General features: G+C 50.4%; 7 pseudogenes; all 7 read left to right on the forward strand.

Moving 5' to 3' along the window:
* Positions 1-486: 486 nt before the first annotated feature.
* LOC143950244 (5S ribosomal RNA) lies at positions 487-605 on the forward strand (annotated as a pseudogene).
* Positions 606-4,096: 3,491 nt separating this feature from the next.
* On the forward strand, positions 4,097-4,215 carry LOC143956172 (5S ribosomal RNA; annotated as a pseudogene).
* A 323-nt stretch (positions 4,216-4,538) lies between these two features.
* On the forward strand, positions 4,539-4,657 carry LOC143955557 (5S ribosomal RNA; annotated as a pseudogene).
* Positions 4,658-13,281: 8,624 nt separating this feature from the next.
* On the forward strand, positions 13,282-13,400 carry LOC143956657 (5S ribosomal RNA; annotated as a pseudogene).
* Positions 13,401-13,720: 320 nt separating this feature from the next.
* On the forward strand, positions 13,721-13,839 carry LOC143943404 (5S ribosomal RNA; annotated as a pseudogene).
* Positions 13,840-14,159: 320 nt separating this feature from the next.
* Positions 14,160-14,278, forward strand: LOC143953946 (5S ribosomal RNA; annotated as a pseudogene).
* A 315-nt stretch (positions 14,279-14,593) lies between these two features.
* On the forward strand, positions 14,594-14,712 carry LOC143942613 (5S ribosomal RNA; annotated as a pseudogene).
* Positions 14,713-14,807: the final 95 nt, after the last annotated feature.

Below are 14,807 nucleotides of genomic sequence, written 5' to 3' on the forward strand. Positions count from 1 at the left end.
TTTATATTGTTGGCTTTGACCTGTTTTTCTTTCGCTTGTTTCCCAAGGTGACCATTTTAGCATCAGTCAAGAGTTTTGAGTATGTCCCAAAGCGTTCGCCTGAGGTCACATCACCCTGAAAGCGCCCGATCTCAGAGGCTAAGCAGGGTCTGGGTCAGATGGGAGACCGCCAGGGTCTATGTTGTTGGCGTTGACCTTTTTTTTCACTTGTTTCCCAAGATAACCATCTTGGTATTTGTCAAGAGGGTTGAGAGTGTCTAAATAGAACACCTATGGCCACATCACCCTGAAAGCGCACAATCTCATCTGATCTCGGAGGCCTAGCAGTGTACGGCCTGGTTAATACCTGTATGGGAGACCATCTGTGAATACCAGGTGCCATAGGCTTCTTTTTATGTTGTTGGCGTTTACCTGTTTATTTTCGCTTGTTTCCAGAGGTGACCATCTTGGCGTTTAACAAGAGGGTTGAGAATGCCCAAAGAGATCATCTACGGCCCCATCACCCTGAAAGCGCCCAATCTCATCTGATCTCAGAGGCTAAACAGTGTCGGGCCTGGTTAGTACCTGGATGGGAGACTGCCTGGAAATACCAGGTGCCATAGGCTTCTTTTTTGTTGTTGGCTTTGAACGACCATCTTGGCGTTTGTCAAGAGGGTTGGGCGTGTCTTGAAGAGAACGCTTACGGCCACATCACCCTAAAAGCACCCGATCTCGTCTGATTTCAGAGGCTTAGCAGCATCAGGCCTGGTTAGTACCTGGATGGGAGACTGCCTGGGAAGACCAGGTGACATAGAAGGATCTGGCCTGGTTAGTGTCTTGATTGGGAGATTGCCTGTGAATTCCGGATGCCGTAGGATTCTTTTTATGTTGTTGGCTTTGACCTGTTTTTTTCCCTTGTTTCCCAAGGTGACCATCTTGGCATTTGTCAAGAGGGTTGAGAGTGCACAAAGAAATTGCCTACGGGCAGAACACCCTGAAAGCGCCCAATCTCGTTTGGTCTCAGAGGCTAAGCAGGGTTGGGCCTGGTTTGTACCTGGATGAGAGACCTCCTGGGTTTTCCAGATGCCGCAGGCTTCTTTTTATCTTGTTGGCGTTGACTTGTTTTTTTTGTTTGTTTCCCAAGGTGACCATCTTGGCGTTTGTCAAGAGGGTTGAGCGTGCATTTGATCTCAGAGGCTAAGCAGGGTTGGGACATGGTTAGTACCTGGATGGGAGACCGCCTGGGATTTCTCGATGCCATAGGCTTTAGTTTTAAGTTGTTGGCATTGACTTATTTTTTTATTTTTATTATTCTTTTATTAAGTAGAACAACATAAATATAACAGTCAACCATACAGCATGACCCAGGGTCACAATTACATGCTAACAAAAAATAGGCAGCCAAATAACTCTGGGTTCTCAGAGGGGAGTCCTACAGTTTCATGCAGAAAATAGAGAAACCCCACCTCCGACATGTAGTACAGTATAACTAGTGCAGCTCCGTTCGGACAAATGTAATCATGGAGAACAACTGGGACCACAGCGAGCCAGCTTATCATGACCTACGTGAACCAGAGTAAAATATGAGCCGGTCATGTCCAGAACCCTGGGGTTCTTCTGGGTCCCGAAGGCTAGTAAGGAGACAAGGCATAGTCAAAAGGGAGGACGGGGGAAGAAGAGAGTGCAAAGACGGAGAGAGAGGAGGTGGGGGGATGGCGACGGGGAAAAAAAGAAAAATAAAGACAAAAAGGGAGGGGGGGAATGCCACCCAGGGCAGACATGGCCTACGTAGGTAAACGTTAGATGTTCAGTCGTTTTCTGGGACGGAGGCACTGCTCACCTCCCGAATGTAGTCTCGAGTACCAGTAAAATACCTCCAGGGCCTCCATGTAACACTAAATGCCTCTTCAGTGTTGTGAAGGGTGGCGGTCAATTCTTCCATCCGGAGAATATGATTGACTTTGGAATACCACAGCACCTTGGATGGGGGCTGAGGCTGCCTCCACAGTGCGGGAATGCAGGCCCGGGCGGCATTCAGGAGTTGCATCGTGAGGGTTTTTTTGTATTTTCGAACAGGCTGTTCGGTCAAGTGTAGAAGGCACGCTACTGGGAACCCAAAAGTTCCTCAAGGTCGGGCATGCCCAGAAAAGGTGTCCCATGGTCCCCATATCTGAATTTCACCTCCAACAAACATCCGGGATCGATCTATCCATTTTATTCAGAAGGTATGGGACTCTATACCAGCGTGAGACTATCTTGTATCTTGATATTGGTTTGCGATGGAAGCTTTATGTACTAAGGTCAGGATCTTCCCTATCTGTTGTTGGGTAAATGTGATGCCTAAGTCCCTCTCCCATTTGTGGATAAATGGTGGGGGTCGACTCCTCCTCCTGACTACTCAATAGGTTGTACAGGAGGGAGAGGGTGTGTCGCACAGGTTCCCTTTTGTGACAGATGGATTTATAGGGGGTCAGGTCTCTAGGAGTGTAGGGGGCCCTTTGTATGGCCAGAAGAAAGTGACAAAGTTGATAAGCACTAAACAAGTCAAGCGGAGGGTCAGAAAGCTCGGCGACAGTTTGCGTGGTCGGGAGCCCTCCCGTGGGCCACACCTCTCCCAGCTGCTGTTTCCCCACCACAGTCAACTGTCGCAGTTTCTTGTTGGTAAATCCCGGTGGGAAGTCTGGATTACCTATAACCGGAGTCATTGGTGATGGCAGGGGAGCAATGTGTGTGCAGCGGAACAACCTCCGCACAACAGCCAACGTAGCTCCCACTACAGGGTGACCTCTGAGGTCTTTTGGTAGGGAGGACAGGAGCCACGGGGAGGTCAATAGGGGAATGGATCCATCCTCAATCTCCATCTCCACCCACTGCTTGTGTGGGCCATTACAATGCCAATCAACGACTCTCGCTAGCAGAGTCACTCTGTAGTCTTGTCTGAGATCTGGGAGACCCAGACCCCCCTTGTCCTTTGGTCTGGCAAGCAATTGCAAACGGCTTTGGGCAGTTTGCGCGCCCAAATAAAGTCCCGGAGCAGCACCTGCAGTTGTCTGAAAAAAATTGGGGGTAACCGGATCGGTAATGTCTGGAACATGTATAAGATCCGAGGGAGGGCCATCATTTTGAATGCATTACAGCGCCCGAACCAGGTCAGTGTTAAAGCATGCCAGTTTCCCAAATCAGATTTCAGTCTATCCAGGAGAGGGACAAAATTAAGCAGGTACAATTGCGCTAAATCCGCTGCGATGTCAACGCCCAGTTAACGTATAGATTTTTCAGCCCAGTAGAATGGAAAAGAGGAGCGGAGCCTCTTGGCCTCACCATCCGGGACCGATATATTCAATACAGCCGACTTGGCGCAATTGTTTTTACAGTTTGATAGGCTGCCGTGTCGCTGTAGAGACGCAAGTATTTTGGGAAGCAAAATGTGTGGATTGGAGACGGAAAAAATTAGATCGTCAGCGTACGCCGCAATTTTGTGGTGTGCCGAGGGTTTGGATATGCCAGTAATATTCGGGTCATTCCGAACGTGACACATAAGTGGTTCCAGTGTCAGAAATAAAATTAGGGGAGACAGAGAGCACCCCTGCCTCCTCCCATTAGTGATGGGGAAAGAGTCCGAGCACCACTCGGTCACCCGTACCGCTGCCGATGGCGTGGAGTAAAGCGACATTACCCAGCTCATCATGTTGGGGCCAAGACCTATATGTTCCAGGGTGGCCTGCATAAAGTGCCAGGCCACCTTGTCAAAGGCCTTCTCCGCGTCCGTTGACAACATAAGCAAGGGCCTTCCCTGGGCCGTATTGTCTCTAGCTTCCGACTTATTTTTATTTTTTTGCTTGTTTCCCAAGGTGACCATCTTGGCGTTTGTCAAGAGGGTTGAAAGTGCCTGAAGAGATTGCCTACGGGCACATCACCCTGAAAGCACCCGATCTCGTTTGATGTTGGAGGCTAATAGAGTCGGGCCTTGTTAGTACCTGGATGGGAGACCGCCTGGGAATACCAGGTGTCGTAGACTTCTTTTTATGTTGTTGGCGTTGACCTGTTTTTTTTCGCTTATTTCCCAAAGTGACCATCTTGGTGTTTGTCAAGAGGGTTGAGAGTGCCTGAAGAGATTGCCTATGGCCACATCACTCTGAAAGCACCCAATCTCGTCTGATCTTGGAGGCTAAGAAGAGTCGGGCCTGGTTAGTACCTGGATGGGAGACCACCTGGGATTACCAGTTATTGTAGGCTTCTTTTTATGTTGTTGGCGTTGATTCGTTTTCTTTTTTTTGCTTGTTTCCCAAGGTGACAATCTTGGCATTTGTCAAGAGGGTTGAGAGTGCCCAAAGAGATCGCTTACAGCAGCATCACCCTGAAAGAGCCCTATCTCTTCTCTTTTCTGAGGCTAAGAAGGGTTGGGCCTAGTTAGTACCTGGATGGGAGATGGCGTTGGAATACCAGGTGCCGTATTCTTCTTTTTATGTTGTTGACATTGACCTGTTTTTTTTTTCACTTGTTTCCCAAGGTGACCATCTTGGCATTTGTCAAGGGGGTTGAGAGTGCCCGAAGAGATCACCTACGGCCCCATCACCCTGAAAGCGCCCAATCTCGTCGGATCTCGGATGCTAAACAGTGTCGGGCCTGGTTAGTACCTGGATGGGAGACCGCCTGGGAATACCAGGTGCCATAGGCTTCTGTTTTTTTTTTTTTTATTTAGTAGTATGCGACATACAATGCAAAGGCAACTTCACAGAATGTGTGATACAAATAGTTACAACAAACGATCATATTGCATGGATATCAGAGCCAATGGTAAGAAGTCTGAGGAGAATAGCACGTGTACAGCTTTGCGGTCATATCAGGATGAGATTAAAGCTCCATCTCGTTGGGATCCTCTACCACTTAAAAATATTATTGATACTAGCCCTGCTACCCTCGAAGAGTTTAGATATCCATAGATAGGGGAAGAGTATTGTGTAGTAGTCAAATGGGGTCGGAACATACCATTTTCTTTTCCCTTTTTTGAGTTAAGAAGGGAAATAGTAGAACTGAAAGGAGGGAGAAGGGGAAAGAGAAGATTGGGGAAGGAAATGTCAGAAAAGGAAAAGAAGGGGTAAGGGGGTGTCGTGGGTAGAGTGGATAGGATGGGGTCCCCTCCCAGGGAGCAAGAGACGCCCTCGGCTCACCAGCTCATCAGCTGTCCAACGTTTGGAAACAGCGATCTCCAACGATCACCATGAGCTTACTATGTCTCGCGGAGGTATTCTTCTGAAAAGCGAAACTGGGTCCAGTAGAACCATCTGTTCCCATGCTCCTACGTTTTATCCCTCATTGTGGCAGTCAGGTCTTCCATTCGTTCAATATCATTTACCCTTGCGAACCACTGGGTCACCATTGGAGCAGATTGCTCTTTCCACTGACTTGGGATGCAGGCCCTAGCTGCATTGAGGAGATGTTTAAGTAAGGACTTATGATAACGCTTTCTCGACATAGGAGTTAGATTGAGAAGAACTGCTGCGGGATCATTGGCTAAGGAAATGTCTGTGAACTTGTGGATGAGACTCAGGACAGGCTGCCAGAATGTTTGTAATTTAGGGCATTCCCAGAAAATGTGGAGAATGGTGCCACATTTGGTCCACAGCGACAGCAGCGGTCAGATTGACCGGGGAATATTTTGGCCAACACCACCGGTGTACGATACCAGCGTGTGATCAGCTTATATGAGATCTCCTGATATTTACTGCAGAGTGACGACTTATGGGCGAAAAAGAGTATTCTGTCCTTCTGTGGTTTGGAGAATGTAGTTTGTAAGTCCCTTTTCCATTTAGCTAGGAAGGGTGGATCCGTGGAGGATTGTGCGTCTGTCAGGATTTGGTAGGACCTAGAGAGGGAACCACGAACTGGGCCATCATCCAGGCAAAGTTCCTCGAAGGGGTGGAATTGCCTAGAGAAGAACGAATGGTTAGGTAGTGATCCGAGGAAATGGATTAGCTGTCTAGCTCTCCAGCTATCCAATGCAACAGGTACTTGCTCTAGCAGTATGGTCCCCATGGGAATCAAGCCCGTGGGTCCAAGAAATAGGGCTGCTCTCAGAATCCCTTTCGGGGCTTGCCTGGTAAAGGCCTGGTCAGACAGGCCCGGAGGGAATCTAGGATGTCCAATAATTGGGGTCATAGGAGAAGGGAAGTTAGTCAGGTGGGAAAGGTGAAAAAAACTATCCATCTCGGCGAGCGAGGGGCCAATTAACGGGTAAGTAGTCACACAGGGCTCCAATGGCCTCCCCGCCCAAGGCAGACCAGCCAGTGGAACCCGCGCCATCTCCTGCTCTAGCTTGACCCATAGCTTCAGTTCCCCATGCCGGTGTCTTATCACATATGGTCCCCCATCGGATAGTGTCCTCTGTGTACTGCGCATTCCGAAAATTGCCAAGCATGAACGGCGCCTGCGCACTGAGTCCAGGTTCTATCCCCACTATCCAAGTGGACATAGAGTAAGAATATAAAAGAGCCGAGCGCAGCGAGGCCGAGCCCGAAGCGTGGCGAGCGAAGCTCGCCTGCGAGGGACCCTCTAATATTCACAACCCTATGTCCGCTTGGATGGTGGGGTTACCACCTCCACTCACCGCGCAGGCGCCGTTCAGCTTCGGAGATTTTCCGAAGCTTCGTCTGCTCCGTACTGCGCATGCGCAGTACGGCGCGGACACTATATCATGGCCGGACAGTATATGGCAGAACACCGGCACCAGTCAACCACCGGTGTCATGTGCGTCACTGTGTAATATAGAGCAGGGTCCGGGAAGCCAATACCTCCCCGCAATTTCGGTCGCAATAGCATTGCCCTACCAATACGCATATGTTTTCCGCGCCAGAGGAACTTGATAAAGATTGAGCGAACCGCATGAAAGAAAGTCTGGGGTATTTTGATAGGTAAGGCTTGTAGTAGATACAGAAGTCGTGGCATCGCGTTCATCTTCAACACATTACAGCGTCCGAACCATGACAGAGCTAGTGGGTCCCATCTTTTAAGGTCCGCTGTAAGCCCATAGGCTTCTTTTTATGTTGTTGGCTTTGACCTGTTTTTTTTGCTTGTTTCTCAAGGCGACCATCTTGGCGTTTGTCAAGAGGGTTGGGCGTGTCTTGAAGAGAATGCTTACGGCCACATCAACCTGAAAGCACCTGATGTCGTCTGATTTCAGAGGCTAAGCAGCGTCAGGCCTGGTTAGTGCCTGGATGGGAGACTCCCTGGGAAGACCAGGTGCCATAGAAGGATCTGGTCTGGTTAGTGATTTTTTTTTTTTTAATTCTTTATTTACGGATTGCAGGTAATACAGAGACAAACTGTAAAAGACATAGATCCCTCAGTTTTCCAGGTTAACAAAAATACATAGTTAATACTTCGTGGGGGACCGGGGGAAACCTAACAACTTATGTCAGCAGCAGCCCCAGCCGTGGCTAGGCCACCACATTATCCCACTCTAATGATCTGGCACCCCAGTGTCTACTTATAAACCAGGGCAGTCCCCGGGGCGATCCCCCTCAAGGCCCAGACTGAGGGGCCTCTAACATCGGTCACCTTCATTCTACTGGTCAAAGAGCTCAGCCGGGACCACCCCAAGGGCCGCCAACCCCTGGCTGGGAAATCGAGGGAACAAAACGAAAAGATCCTTGCAATCACCATGTATTTTAATTATACTTGGGAGTTAGGGGGTAGGGAAAGAGGGGGGAGCAAATGGGCAGGAGAAGGGGATGGGGGTAGAAAGAATGAAAGTTATAGGGGGCTAACAGTGCTACGAGGCAGACGGGGGAGAGAGTGAACCAGGGTGGTATACGAGAAGGGAGAGAAAGAAAGAGGACTCCGATGGGTTCCCACGGCCGGACCCTTCCCTCTATACACGTGCCAGAGCCTACAGATAGGATCTGTATGCGTCGGAAAACCTGAACAGGCTCCAAGACAACCAACGTGCAGTGTGCTCTTCCTCCCTGTCGCCTAACGCTGATGTGAGCTGTTCCATATGGTAGATGTCGCAAACTCTTGCAAACCAGTGAGACACCAGTGGAGCGGCCTGCTGTTTCCAAATGCTAGGTATACATGCCCTGGCCCCACTCAGAAGATGTTTTAAGAGAGATTTATGGTACTTCTTGCTCGAGAGTGGGGTCAGATTGAGGAAGATCACAGCTGGGTTGTTCTGGAGATCAATAGCCGTGAGGTCATAAATGATATTGAGAACCTGTCTCCAGAAATGGGCCAGTTGAGGGCATTCCCAGAAGATATGTAGTAACGTGCCGGCTTGTTCACCGCATCTCCAGCACAAAGGGCTGTGACCGGGAAACATAGCCGCCAGGACAGTGGGGGTCCTGTACCATCAGGTCAAAATTTTATAAGCTATTTCCTGGTATTTACTACATAGGGATGACTTGTGCGCAAAAAGAAGCGCGCGGTTCTTCTGGTCTGGCGAGAGCCGGACATGCAGGTCTCGCTCCCATTTTTCCACGAACACCAGGTTACCCTGGGAGAGTTGGTCCAGTAGGATGCGATATGACAGGGAAAGAGACCCTCGGGTCGGTCCCTCTCCTGAGCATACCTCCTCAAACGATGTTAGGGGTCTGCGGAATTCGCCACTGTTTGGCAAAGATTTCAAGAAGTGGGAGAGTTGGGCAAGCTTCCACTGTCCCAGGGCCGTGGTTGCTAACGCCTCATACATAGTGGAGACCGCTGTCCACGTCCTAGGGCCAAGAAAAGAAGAGGCCCGCACAAGGTCCCGGTCAGGGTCGAGGCGGAAAGACTTTTCCGTCATGCCGGGTTCAAAGCGTGGGTGTCCAATAATAGGAGTCATGGGCGAAGGGAAACTGGGCACGCCCGTCAGGGTAAAATATCTGTCTAGCTCTTGTAACGTTGGCTCAATGAGTGGGTGTGCCCACGTCGCTCCCGACCAGCCCGGTCCACACCAGGGCAAACCCTCAAATGGAAATGGTACGGATTCACGCTCCAGACGAACCCACAGCTTATCCTTCAGGTGTCTGCACCAGTCAACTACTCTGTTCATGTGCACCGCCGTATAGTACCATGCCGGATCTGGGAGGCCAATCCCTCCCTTGTCTTTTGGTCTGAGCAGTAATGTTCGGCTGAGTCTTGGAGGCCTGCCCTGCCATACGTATCGAATAAAGATGGAGCGCATGGCTTTAAAAAATGATTGGGGGATTTTTATCGGTAAGGCTTGTAATAGATACAAGAGTCTGGGCATTACATTCATTTTGAGCACATTGCATCTCCCAAACCAAGAGGTCGCCAACTTTGACCACCTCTCTAGATCTACGGCAAAATTTTTTAGAAGCGGCTGGAAATTCAATTGGAAAATCAGATGTGGGTCCGGGGGAACCAGCGACGGGAGGTTTGCCGAAGCTAGGTACTCGTCAATGGCCGCTGTGCCGGCCTGGAGGGCGTCTCCTGAGTCCCGGGGGTGCAAGTTATAAAGGGCTTCATAGAAAGATCAGAAACACTCCGCTATCTCCCGTGAATCATGAAGCTTGGCACCTGAAGGGGAGGTTATGGTTGGAATGAAGGACGCGTTGCGTTGGGCACGCAGGGAGTTCGCTAGGGACCTACTACACTTGTCTCCATATTCATAATACGTCCTGCGGACCCACATGAGTCTGGTTCTAGCCTGAAAGAGAGAGAAATCTCTGATTTGTTCTCTAAGATCTCTCACCTCCACCTCCAGCGCAGCAGTCGGCTGGGATTTGTGTCGTTGTTCACACGCATGCAACTTGGCAATACGTTTGGAGAGAGCCTCAGTTTTGGCCACTTTGAGTCTATGACCATGTTTAATAAGAATGCCCCTAATGTAGCATTTATGAGCCGCCCATAACATGAGGGGGCTGGAAACAGAATCACGGTTATGATCAAAGTAACTTTCTAATTCCCTAAGCAGGTCTGCGTGGGTCTCAGGGTCCTTCAGGAGAGACTCTTTCAGTCTCCACCAGGACTGACCACGCGACTCCTGTTGTAGCTTCAGCATCAAAGAAATCGGGGCATAGTCAGACAGGGCTATGTGGCCTATCTGAGCGTCTGTGACCGCCGGGATAGCATTGTGGGCGACTAAAAACATATCTATACGTGAGTAAGAACCATGAGCGGTGGAAAAGAACGTATGGTCCCTATCCTGTGGGTGAAGCGTACGCCACACATCGATCAGTCGGTGGGAGTGTAGCAGGTCTCTTATGTGTGAACGCGTTCTCGCAGAAATCGCAGAGGTGCCCGATGATGAGTCTCTGCGGGGGTCCAAGGTGAGGTTAAAGTCCCCCCCAACGATCAAAGTACCCTCCGAGAATGCAGCCAGGGCATCCAAGGATGCTTCTAAGGCCGGCAGCTGGTCCACATTCGGCATGTATAGGTTGGCAAGAGTAAAAGTTTGCGAGTGGAGAGTTCCCTTAATGAAGAGATATCTCCCTTCACTATCGGCTTGGACAGCTAACAGGCGCCACGGCAAGTTTTTAGCAAGAAGAACACACACTCCTCTCGATTTGGAAGTAGGGGACGTGCTGTGGTGGGCCAGGGGGAAGTGCTTACTATAAAGCCGTGGTATTTGGTCTGTCCTGAAATGGGTCTCCTGGAGGAAAACTATTTGGGGCTTCATCCGCCACAATTCTGTTAGGCAGCTGGACCTTTTTTCAGGTACATTCAGCCCTTTCACATTCCAGGAAACCAGCTTCAGGGCCATGACGGCAGTGGTACCCGGCCGGCGGTCCCCACCAGAGTCAGTAGTAGATATAGAGTTCAAGCACAGAGGAAGAGGAGGAGAAAAAGGAAAAGCAGTAACGAAGCGGAGAAGGTCCGGAGTTAGTAGGGAGGAGGAGGGTAGGAGGGGTGGGGATAGATCAGGGAATTGCTAAAGCTCCTATCGGAGAGAACCTGCCGGTTAGGGCAGAGGGGCCTAGTGGGGGAAGAGGTAAGGCACTGCAGAGAGAGGAACTCGTCGGTGCAGTACCCCTCCAGCATCCCATGGTCCATGCAGTCGCAATCGGGCGTGCACGGAGCTTCTTTGGCATCTTAACTACGACATCAAACGCATTATAGAACATCACTGCAGCAGGTATCGGGCAGTTAACAACAGTAGAACAGTGCATAATTAGACCAACATATTAAACTTTTCAACACAGAGTATAGATAACTTTATACCACCCAGGCACCCCCCCCCCCCCCCAAAAAAAAAAAAAAAAAAGGAAAAAAGGGGGGGGGGAGGAGGAGAGGGGGAGGGAGCAGGAACGCCGCCCAGGGGCACCCGGGGGGCACCACCAGGCAGTCCAAAAACACAAAGAGCGCCGAGACTAGGGCACCTGTAGATAAACAGTAACGAGAATGGTGAACAGTACCGCCAATAACTCAGGGCTTCGTCCAGGAAGCGCAGTGTCCAACTCTGTTCTTCCAATGTCCTTCCTCTCCCCTAGCGGGGGCGCTGAGAACAATGGCCCGTGGCATGGTAAACAACACAAAGCTGGATACTCCAGCCGTCTATGTTGGTAGAGAAAAAGAAAACAAAAAAAAAAAGGGTATAACACAGGAATAACGGAAAATTACTGTACTCTCTCAGGGTTCACGATCTTGAGGGGCCTGCGATCTCTGACGTTGGGATCGACGGTGGCGTCTCACTCTCTGTGGCCTGGTTGAGGTGTTGTTCGTCGGGGCCACTGCTCCCTGGGGGACAACAGGAGCCAACCAGTCGGGGACCTGAACCGAGGGCAGGCCCAAAGCCTCCAGAAAGGACGGGACCTCCGAAGGGTGTCGTAGCGCAAGGGGCCTCCCATTTTTGCGCACTATAAGGTGAAACGGATGGCCCCACTTGTATGGAATCCTCCGTTCAGTTAGGTGTTCCAGAAGGGGTCGCAGACAGCGTCTCATCTGGAGGGTCTTGCGGGATACATCTGGCAGAAGGGTGACTTGGGCCCCGTCAAAATCAATGCTGCCTTTGCGCCACGACGCTTGCAGGACATCCTCCCTAACTGAGTAATTGTGGAGACAGCATAAAACGTCACGTGGCCGGTTCTCTGTGGGGCTCCTGTGGACTCTATCAATGGCTATTACTGTGTCAGCAGCGCGGTCCAGACAGGCGTTAAATATAGCTGTAACTGTGGCTTTGAGGTCTGCCTGGCCAGTGGCTTCGGGCAAGTCTCTGATCCTGATGTTGCGTCTGCGGTTGCGATTCTCAAGGTCATCCACTAGGAGTTGCAACTGTGCCACTCTGTCAGCAAGGGTATCATGTGCGGCTTGCAGGCCAGAAACATCAGTGGTCAGGGAGGTCACATCCAATGCCAGGGTGGTCACCCGCTCGTTCGTAGCCGACACGTCACGTTTGACCCCTGCGATTTCATGTCGCAAGGTCGTTTCAATCCTGGCTGCCATACAGCTAAAGTCTGCTTTAGTGGGAAGGTTTTGGAGTAAAGCTAGGATGGCCTTGTCCCCCAATAATGCCGGTGCTGGTGGCAGCGGTGGGTCCCCCTGTGTGTCTGAGGTGAGAGCAGCCTGGCCATTCGGTCCTGGGATGAGGCTTCCACTGCGGGAGGGTCTCTGGGACAGTTGGGAGTTGTGAGGGAACCAGGGTGGCAGGCCGCTATGGTCCGGGCTGTCAAGCGAGGCCATGGACAGTGAGCGGGGGAGACACGGGGACAAGTCACTAGGCGGGGAGAACGGGGGCATGTCGTGTCCCTGCATAGCAGTCTGCTCACCTTCCCTCTGTACCGCGTGTCCTGGAGCGCCGGAGGCCGCGGGCGCCATCTTGGCTGGATCCGGCGTGGAGGCCGGAGGCTGCAGCGGGACCAAGTACCTGTCCATGGCAGCAGTGGCGGACCCCGCTCGGCTGGCTGTGTTCCGCCGAAGCGCGGGGATGACGGCGATGCCGAAATATGCGACCAGACTGTGGTAAAGGGGTGCGGAGGGGTCACGGACCGGGAGCTCCGGAAAAGAGCGTCCTCACTCCTTCATGCCTAGGCCACGCCCCCCCTGGTTAGTGTCTTGATTGGGAGATCGCCTGGGAATACTGGATGCCGTAGGCTTCTTTTTATGTTGTTGGCTTTGACCTGTTTTTTTTTAGCTTGTTTCCCAAGGTGACCATCTTGGCCTTTGTCAAGAGGCTTCAGAGTGCCCAAAGAGAGTGCCTACGGCCAAATCACCTATATATAGTATCTTATATATAATAACTAAAAATATTATTTATTATTATAGATATAGATATATAGTATAGTGATTTGGCCGTAGGCACTCTCTTTGAGCACTCTGAAGCCTCTTGACAAAGGCCAAGATGGGTTGAGAGTGCCTGAAGAGATTGCCTATGGCCACATCACTCTGAAAGCACCCAATCTCGTCTGATCTTGGAGGCTAAGAAGAGTCGGGTCTGGTTAGTACCTGGATGGGAGACCACCTGGGAATACCAGTTATTGTAGGCTTCTTTTTATGTTGTTGGCGTTGATTCGTTTTTTTTTTTTGCTTGTTTCCCAAGGTGACCATCTTGGCATTTGTCAAGAGGGTTGAGAGTGCCCAAAGAGATCGCTTACAGCAGCATCACCCTGAAAGAGCCCTATCTCTTCTCTTCTCTGAGGCTAAGAAGGGTTGGGCCTAGTGGGTACCTGGATGGGAGATGGCGTTGGAATACCAGGTGCCGTATTCTTCTTTTTATGTTGTTGACATTGACCTGTTTTTTTTCGCTTGTGTCTCAAGGTGACTATCTTGGCATTTGTCAAGAGGGTTGAGAATGCCCAAAGAGATTGCCTATGGGCACATAACCCTGAAAGCGCCCGATCTCCTCTGATCTCAGAAGCTAAACAGGGTTGGGCCTTGCTAGTACCTGGATTGGAGACCACCTGGGAATACTAGGTGCTGTAGGCTTCCTTTTATGTTGTTGGCCTTGACCTGTTTTTTTTCCCACTTGTTTCCCAAGGTGACCATCTTGGCTTTTGTCAAGAGGGTTGAAATTGCCTGAAGAGATTGCCTACGGGCACATCACCCTGAAAGCACCCGATCTCGTTTGATGTTGGAGCCTAAGAAGAGTCGGGCCTTGTTAGTACCTGGATGGGAAACCGCCTGGGAATACCAGGTGTCGTAGACTTCTTTTTATGTTGTTGGCGTTGACCTGTTTTTTTTTCGCTTGTTTCCCAAAGTGACCATCTTGGTGTTTGTCAAGAGGGTTGAGAGTGCCTGAAGAGATTGCCTATGGCCACATCACTCTGAAAGCACCCAATCTCGTCTGATCTTGGAGGCTAAGAAGAGTCGGGCCTGGTTAGTACCTGGATGGGAGACCACCAGGGAATACCAGTTATTGTAGGCTTCTTTTTATGTTGTTGGCGTTGATTCGTTTTTTTTTTTTGCTTGTTTCCCAAGGTGACCATCTTGGCATTTGTCAAGAGGGTTGAGAGTGCCCAAAGAGAGCGCTTACAGCAGCATCACCCTGAAAGAGCCCTATCTCTTCTCTGAGGCTAAGAAGGGTTGGGCCTAGTTAGTACCTGGATGGGAGATGGCGTTGAAATACCACGTGCCGTATTCTTCTTTTTATGTTGTTGACATTGACCTGTTTTTTATCGCTTGTATCTCAAGGTGACTATCTTGGCATTTGTCAAGAGGGTTGAGAATGCCCAAAAAGATTGCCTATGGGCACATAACCCTGAAAGCACCCGATCTCCTCTGATCTCAGAAGCTAAACAGGGTTGGGCCTTGCTAGTACCTGGATTGGAGACCACCTGGGAATACTAGGTGCTGTAGGCTTCTTTTTATGTTGTTGGCCTTGACCTGTTTTTTTTTTCACTTGTTTCCCAAGGTGACCATCTTGGCGTATGTCAAGAGGGTTGAGAGTGCCCGAA

Source organism: Lithobates pipiens, unplaced genomic scaffold, assembly GCF_037356315.1.
Source record: "Lithobates pipiens isolate NorthernLeopardFrog02 unplaced genomic scaffold, aLitPip1_a1.2 Scaffold_10, whole genome shotgun sequence".
In the NCBI taxonomy this organism is placed as follows: domain Eukaryota; kingdom Metazoa; phylum Chordata; class Amphibia; order Anura; family Ranidae; genus Lithobates; species Lithobates pipiens.